At 41.8% G+C, this 8,333-nt stretch overlaps 1 pseudogene across 2 annotated transcripts; it reads left to right on the forward strand.

The window, feature by feature from the left end:
• The first annotated feature begins 5,519 nt into the window (after positions 1-5,519).
• On the forward strand, positions 5,520-8,060 carry LOC147634357 (putative clathrin assembly protein At2g25430 pseudogene; annotated as a pseudogene). 2 transcript variants are annotated; one of them, XR_015267005.1, is made up of 2 exons: positions 5,520-5,929; positions 6,029-8,060. The product of XR_015267005.1 is annotated as a putative clathrin assembly protein At2g25430 pseudogene, transcript variant X1 (transcript). The 2 variants fall into 2 exon arrangements; XR_015267006.1 differs by having other exon boundaries at positions 6,052-8,060.
• The last annotated feature ends 273 nt before the right edge of the window (positions 8,061-8,333 follow it).

Below are 8,333 nucleotides of genomic sequence, written 5' to 3' on the forward strand. Positions count from 1 at the left end.
ATCATCTTTGTTGTAAGATGTGAGTAATTCTTGGAAGAACATAAGAGCTCACAATAGTTCCTAGAAGAATAACCAATTTTTTTGAGAAGTGTACCTTTCCTTAGACTATATAGACTATATATAGTACAGTTTATTACACACTTGAATGTCAGAGTACATTCGGTAAAGTTATTGAGGATTTTAAAACACACTAAGGTCAATCTATCCTTTGAGGCCTTGATTGTGAATGTCTTTTGTTGACATACATTTCATAGTTCTAATGCTTTAGTGCTTCTAATAGAGAACTAGTGGTGCATGTCTCCTTGGTCATAGTACCTAAGGACAGTGCTGTCATGTATTACTTAGGGAGGAAGGTATAGGTGTAGAGAACCATATATTCTATACACAAACAGTTGTTTATGGTTTTTACAATTGTTTATGGTTTTTACAATTGTTTTCGTGGACAAAAACTCTTCTATAGGGAGAGGTGAATAGGTCAACATTTGACAAACTAACAGGATGTGAAAACATCTGAGTTTGAAAGGCTCTTTATCAAGCATCTCTACAAACTATATGGCTTGCCCGTAGATATAGTGTTGGGTAGAGATAGAAAGTTTGATAGTCAGCTTTGAAGAAAAATATTTAAAGGTTAAATATCACTCTACGTAAGAGTGAGATCAACCATCCAAAGATTGATGGTGGTTAAACTAAAAACCCAACGAGGTTCTAGAGCATATGCTTGTGCATAGATAAATAATCTAGTGAAGAGGAATACCTCTCACCTTTGGAATTTGTTTTTTGTTGTTCATGACTAGATTTGCTCCATTTATGTTATTTTATGAACTCTAGTCTAGATCTCTGACGGCCGTAGAGCTATGCAAGGAGAAGATTCAACAAGTTGGCAATGTAGCATGGTAGCATAGTCTACAAATGGTTGCTAACATAGTCTATAAACTTAAGTTCCCAGAGAGATCTCAAGTACATCTAATGTTTGTGCTAGTGGCATGCAAAAACCAAGGCACGTAGTTTGCCTTGAAGTTCTGGTTGAGAGATCGGAACACGAGGTTTACTATGTATCAATAGACACTTGTTAAGTGAAAGGATAAACTAGAAAAGTTCTCAAGTGAGAACAACTAAATATGCTCACCAAAAAAGTCCCCAATTTGTTTTCGCAGACAAAAACTCTTTAGAAGGGGAGGTAATGGCGTGTAGCCCATAACGGCATGTGTGAGTCACTTGTAGTAGTAGTGGCAAAGCTCAACAGAACATCGAGTCTATACGTCAGAGCGCATGTGGCGAGTGTGTTCGGGGTTCAGGGGTGAGGCACCAAAGTCGGAGGACCGTGGGTGGTCGGGCTAGTGTGGGTAGGCAGCACACTATATTTAAGCTCGGCAATGTGGACACTTATCCACATTCCTCTATGGTTGGGTGGTGACCATGAGCTCGGAGCCCTCCTTGGCTATGGCGTCCCTCCAAATATAGGCACTATGCTTGAATATTGAAAGCATGTGGCAGTATAGAAGCCGTTGATAAGGGCAAACAAATTAACGCAATGATTGTAGGATATGCACAACACGGCCAAGGTCAGCAAATACTGAATTATTTTGAATGCATGTAGCGTGAAGGCATCCCTCCAAATATGGGTACGTATGCTTGCATATTGAAAGCATGTGGTAGTGTAGGAGTCATTGACAAGGGCAAACAAATTCGCATTGAAATTGCAACAGAGCTTGCTACGAGATGATATTGTGCTAGGTAGTGCTCTTATGGACATGTATGCTAAGTACGGTGATCTAGCAAAATAATTTTAACACTAGGTAGTAATATTATGATGGGTAGTGCTGTTGTGGACATGTATGCCAAGTGTGGTGACCTGGTTAACACTGGTCCTAGTCCTATTAGATTTGGTCCTTACAGTAGAAGCTTTGCCTGCATCTTAATTTTGTTCTTGATTTGGATGTTTTTTTGCAGATTGTGGCTTTGGTTACAAGGTCGAAGATAACTCGTGCGCACCGATAATAGTTATACATCTATATTAATCAGAATCGGGAAATAATATCACACAAGACTTGTCGCATCATCGACTTCAGTATCACAGACTGACAAAGGTATTCCTATTTTTGTCTCTTTTATATTCAAACAAATTAATGGCGCCACTTTTAACGCTAAAGGTGTATCTTTGGTCCATTTTTTATACCGAGAGTGTTATTTGGGAAATGGGGGAAGGGCACATTCCCTTATGTTTATAAAATTTTGGGGAGGACTGTGCCAACTCCTCTATGTATGGTTTTTTTTTCTACTGATACTACAAACAAGCACAAAATTCATATGACTTGAACAACGACATGTAACTCAGATTCAGACGTTCTAACCAATTTGTAATTATCCTTCTTGCGAGGTGCTTCAAGATCTCCATCGATCATAAGCATAAAGATGTGCCTCTAGCACCCTTTCCAAGTATGTCGACATATTCATGTTCTTTCAATCACTTCATCTACAAGGGCTACCCAAGCATCCTAATTTAGGCTAAGCAAGGTGGTAGAAGTGCGAAAGCAAAGACACCTTAGGCTTACGAGTAGAGGGGAGTCATATGCAAAATCAAAACCACAGTAGAAGCAAATAACAACGGTCAACAATCTCTATCGCTTGCGCAGCTTTTAGATAGGCGTGCCAACTTGGATGAAGTGCCTTACCAGCACAATCTTTGCAAACCTACGCAAGGTTATGAGACTCTACTTCATGCCTTGGCTTTCATGGAAACCACGATTGTGTGTGATGATTAAGGCCTTAGAAGCCTTGTATTAACCTTATAATAAGGCTAATAAGGAAAGTAACTTCAAAAAAATATCTTTCGCCCTTGTAGCATAGCAGCAACAACTCAAATTTGGCAAACCTTTCTTTCATGCTTCAAAGTTCAATTTTTTATTAGAAAGTTGCTGAGCCTCAAATCTATAATCTATGTGTCTTATTAAACTTTGAAGGCTAAAAGAAACTCTCCTCAGATTTGTGTAATTTCAAGGGTTCAATAAATTCCATTTGAATTGTCAAATATGTTTTTTTCTCAGATCTGGCTTCAAAGGTCTGCCCACATGTCCACGGATTTTGTACCTTTGCACCAAATTTAGTTAAAGAAAATTCCAACCCCCTTTAAGGTATACTCAAAGCCTTTTCACACATTCCTTTGCTACGAGGTGAGTCAAATGCAAGAACAAGGATTGGACTTTTGGGATCTTTCACACTATTTTGAATTTCTACATGCAGTACTTCAGTGGGACCTTGGACATTGATCATCACCACCCTCACTACTCATTAATACGAGTTATGTTCATGGGAGGGTCCTTTGTGTAATATTTTCTTTACTCCAAATTTATCAACGAGATGGACACCAACTACAACATCTGAGTCTTGATTGAGGAAACAAAAATGACACTGGAATGTCTTCTTCATAGCATTCAATCACCATCGCATCCACATGCCCTTTGGGAACATTATAGCTTTTGTAACTTGGTTAGTAGTTTTTTTTCTCAAGTGTAATGATGGTGGCTTGGATAGTGATAGGCCAAGTCATTTTGTAAGCCCCTAGGAGGTAGTGTAACAATTGGTTGTTTGTAATTCTTTAAGCACCTCTTCACTTTACTGGCATGTTTGTTAGATATCACTTCATGGGGACTACGGGACCCCAAGGTCCCGCAGTGGAAGGGTGAGGTGAGGTGCATCCACTCCGCTAGCAGAATGCTATAGATTTTCGGAGGACCGTCGAAAAAATACGCGAGAATAAGCCCCATAAAGATACCACTAGATTGAGCACTAAGGTTAGGTGCAAAGCTTGAGGTGTAAGAATAGGCTAAAACAAAAATAGATAATAGATAACTTATAGATAGGGTATTTTGATACTCAAGATGAGGCAAAATTAGAGTTAGAGAGTTGTGCATATCTTAGCCAATTTTTTCGTGATCTTTGTAAACGAATATGTCTTCCCTAATGAACTCTCTCCAACCATAATGAACTCTCTGATTTGTTGGTACTTGTGCATGTCCTTTTGATACTAAGTTAGTAATTAATCTAATCTCATTTTTAATTATTGCATAAAATTTTAATGGGTGCTTCAAGATTTTTTATTCTAGTTAGTCTCCAATAACATTTTGTTGTGATACATTTCATAATACATTTTGATGTATCTTGGATGTCAAAAAGTTGTAGCCAAGGGAATTCCATCTAAAAGGTCTATGCCATGAGGCCTCTATTTTTTATTATTTTTTTGAAGTGATGGCCAGCTAAGTGTGAACTCAATGGCTAGGTATGAAAGTGAAGATCACTATTGTATGAAAAACATTCTTATACATGATCAGAAATACTCTTGGCTAACCCGAGAGAGAGAGAGAGAGAGAGAGGTTGTGAATTGTGCCTCTTGTTGTCTTGCTTATGTATGAGAGAGCAGGAGTGAGAGAATAAATCATCTTGTGTGATGGAGCAACCGCGGATGAGGACACACCAATAGAGCAAACACAGAGAGCATAGAGCAACCAAGCAATAAGTTCTCAATAATAGTTATCATTTCATTCTAGCCTACGTTGGGGTGGGGAGTAATATTTTCCTTCATTCTATTTTTCAAGCCCTTGGCATTCCATGAAGTAAAAAGGGTCAAACCTAATTTCATATGGCAGAGTCTTAGTTACCATTCCATCATCCTCACTATTAGTAGGACCATTTCCACCCACATGTATATCATTTAGCAATTTTTGTGTTCCAAGTGACTTTGTGGAGGGAAGAAGAATCACTCTCCTCATCACACACAATGGCATACCTCTAGAGAATTGCACCCTATCATAGACTTATTCACACCCTCCTTCCCTTCGATATTGAAGCCATCTCCTATTCCCTTATTCCCACCTGTTTTCCTTCTAGGGTTTCGTTTTGTAAGTTTTTGTGATATTTTCAATTTTATGAACTCCTCTCTATAGTAGGTTTTCATATGCTTGGGTGTGCCCCTTCAGGTGGTTTTTGGGAGGTAAGTTTACTCGAGGAGAATGCGTTGTGCTCTCTAAGTGGTGTGTTATTTCTTTAAAAATCTTGTTTTAATAATGTATTATGTCTCAATCATCTAGGATGTATGATTTTATGTCTTTTGTAACTCGAATAAAAGTATGAGATGTAAGAGACCAAGAGACACATTGTAAATCATAACAACTCTATTGCTTGCATTTATTTCTTCGCCTTCTGTTATCAACCATACTATTACAAAGTATGTAAAACGACTCGTGGTTTGTTTATAGAAGTGAGTGCTTTTTGTCAAGTCCAAGTCATAGTGTCTGCATTTTTAAGAGCTCACTTGTCTCTTGTTCCTCGATGTTGGAAACGATGAAAGGGTAGTTGCTTGGCCTTTCATAATGGTGGGAGGAAGGGCTAATGAGTTAGTTGCATCAAATGTTTAGTTTGGGAGTCAAACAAAGTGGTGGTGGGGTAAGAAAATGTGTGTGTTTTTTAATGAAGATGTTCCCTATTTGGAAGTTGAAATTTGAATCCTCTCTTGGAAGGCTCGAGCTCGTTGAAACAACAACAAACACACTGGTGATGAGATGCGACCTCATGATCATGACGTTAACCTGGTAGCAAAACCAGGAAGGAGAATCTCCACTTGTCAATCTCCGTCTGGCTTTTGCACCACCACTTCCCAGCATGTTGAAGCACCTGTGCTTTCCCCCAAACTGCATACTTGCGGACAAGCTTCATGTCCTCTCCTCCTCCGTCCCCCAAACCCTAACTTCGGCTACACCTGCGAGAATTTTCACCTCAATGCCGCTCTAGACTAACCCTACATCGATTTCCCCATTAATCTCTGCAGGTCCCGCCTCATCGAGGCACTGTCAAACCCTGCATTGGTCCTTGTAAACCCTAATCCCTGCACAGACTCCCGCTGTCGCTCGCAGAGGGCTGCTTCAAGCTTTTCATGGTAAGCACTTGAAGTGTTATGTGGAGCTCTGTTATTCATTCATTTTCTGTGCAAATATATCCTTCTTCCAGCCCTCATTATAACTTGTCTGAAATGTAGCTTTAGCTGCTTGTAAACCCTAGAGAAATGCTCTCCGATCTTTGAAGGTCTGCGGATCGAGCTCCATTGTCAATCTGTAGCCATGTCGCCATGGCAGCTGAAGCTGCGAAGGGCCCTGGGGTCTGTGAAGGACCAGACCACCATAGGGCTGGCCAAAGTGGCCAGCGCTATGGCCCCTGATCTCGAGGTTGCCCTAGTGAAGGCTACTAGCCATGACGAAGCCCCTACGGAAGAAAAGCACGTGCAGGAGGTACTTCACTTCACCACCACCTCAAGGGCTTACGTCACTGCCTGCGTTTCACACCTGTCCAGGCGCCTTGGCCGGACACATAACTGGATCGTGGCCCTCAAGGCTCTCATGCTCATTCATCGCCTCCTTAGAGAAGGTGACCCTGCCTTTGAAAAGGAGCTTCTCTGTGAAGCCAGAACAGGTGGGTGGATTCTCAACCTCTCCGGTTTTAGAGATGATTCTCATTCCAACAGCTGGGATTATTCCGCATTCATCCGAACCTATGCCCTTTTCCTTGATGAGCTTCTTGACTACAACTTCAGTGAGCGACCACCCTCACCCGAGGGTGGCAGACCCTCTGGTGGTGGCAGCAATGGTAGAAGATCTGGCTATGATGGACCTGGTTGGTGCCATTTTGCTCAAAACCCTGCAATCACAGCATTCAAGGACATGAAACCACACGAGCTACTGGAGAAAATCCCGTCTGTGCAGCGCATGCTCGAACGTGTACTCGCTTGTCGCCCTACCGGCAACGCCCGGATGAATCGGTTGGTTCAAATTGCCCTCTACCCTGTTGTCAGGGAAAGTTTTCAGTTTTACACCAATGTCTGTGATGGTCTGGCCATCATCTTGGATGCGTTCTTCGAGATGGAGCATGCCGATTGTGTCAAAGCTTTTGAAATTCAGACAATGGCAGCCAAGCAAGTTGATGCATTGGATTCCTTTTACAGTTTCTGCAAGAACATAGGAGTGTGCAGGTCATCAGAGTATCCATTTGTTAAGAAAATTCCAGAGGAGCTTCTTGAGACCATGGAAGATTTTCTCAGGGATCATTTCAAGAGAGTCTCACTAGATAAGCAACAGAAAAGTCCAGATTCATTGCGTAGGAGTGCAGAAAAGGATATAGAAACAATAGGTGATGACAGTTATGAAGTGAATGGGATAAAGGCCCTCCTAGCACCACCATTGCAGGAAGCCGTCTTAGCTACTACACAGGATTCGATTCTTCAAGAGCCGCAGATGGAACCAGACTTGCTTGATGTAAGCAATGCTACAGTTTCAGCTGAGGAGCACGGAGGTGGACTTGCGTTAGCTCTCTTTGCAGACAAGGCCTCTTCTGCTGATAAACACTGGCAAGCTTTTGACAGAGGAGAAGGTGGCGGAACATTGGCTGAAGAAAGATCAGCGGCTGGCTGGGAGCTCGCCCTACTGGCTTCGCCCAGGAGTGTCTCAAAGCCCAACAGCTATGTAATAACAGGAGGATTCGATCGTCTTCTTGTGGATAGTTTGTATGAGCAAGCAATCAACCAGCAAAGGTTGACTGTAGGTATTCCTTCTGGCAGTGCTGCATTGCCTGGTAACCCAGCATCTTCATTATTGGCATTGCCTGCACCAGAGGCTCAGGCTGGAGAAGACCCTTTTGCAGCTTCCTCGACTATTCCACCACCCTCTTACGTGCAGATGTCAGATATGAAGCAGAAGCAAGAGCTGTTGTTACAGGAACAGCAGCTTTGGTATCAATATCAAAAAGATGGCATGCAGGGTTGCAATGGCCTTGTGAAGATATACAATAATGGATTCAACACTGCACTGCAGACAGTACATTCTGCTCCTTATTTTGCACTGCAATATAAATAGCCTGTTGGGAATGCTAATCCACTACTAGCTGTTGTAGGATGACTCCAAGCTCACTCCACGTGGAGGTTTCGGAAGCCTGGAATGTAGGAAAGTTCCTGTTGTGGGAAACCCTAATCAATGGACATTTGCATCTTGTAAATTCTGAGAATGGTGTGATTTTACTATTCAGACTATGTTCTCTCATTTGTTTTTGTTTTTTCGTGGCCCAATCTTCCCATCAGGCATGGACAGGCAATCTGGTCCTCCCAACCCCCCTACAGATGGGGATTATTTCGTAACTATCCTAAGCTGTGCCACGTTGTACCAGACTCCCTTTTGTTATGATGTATGCGTTCTGGAACAAGGTTGGTCAAGCTCAATTTCCTTCTTGCTGTTTGCATTTAGCTTCTGAGGGGTGTAGTATCTCCAAATTGGGCTTATTCAGCCAAGCAAGTCCCC

This window comes from Cibotium barometz, chromosome 11 (assembly GCF_041138505.1).
Source record: "Cibotium barometz isolate CiBa-2024 chromosome 11, ASM4113850v1, whole genome shotgun sequence".
Lineage (NCBI taxonomy): Eukaryota > Viridiplantae > Streptophyta > Polypodiopsida > Cyatheales > Cibotiaceae > Cibotium > Cibotium barometz.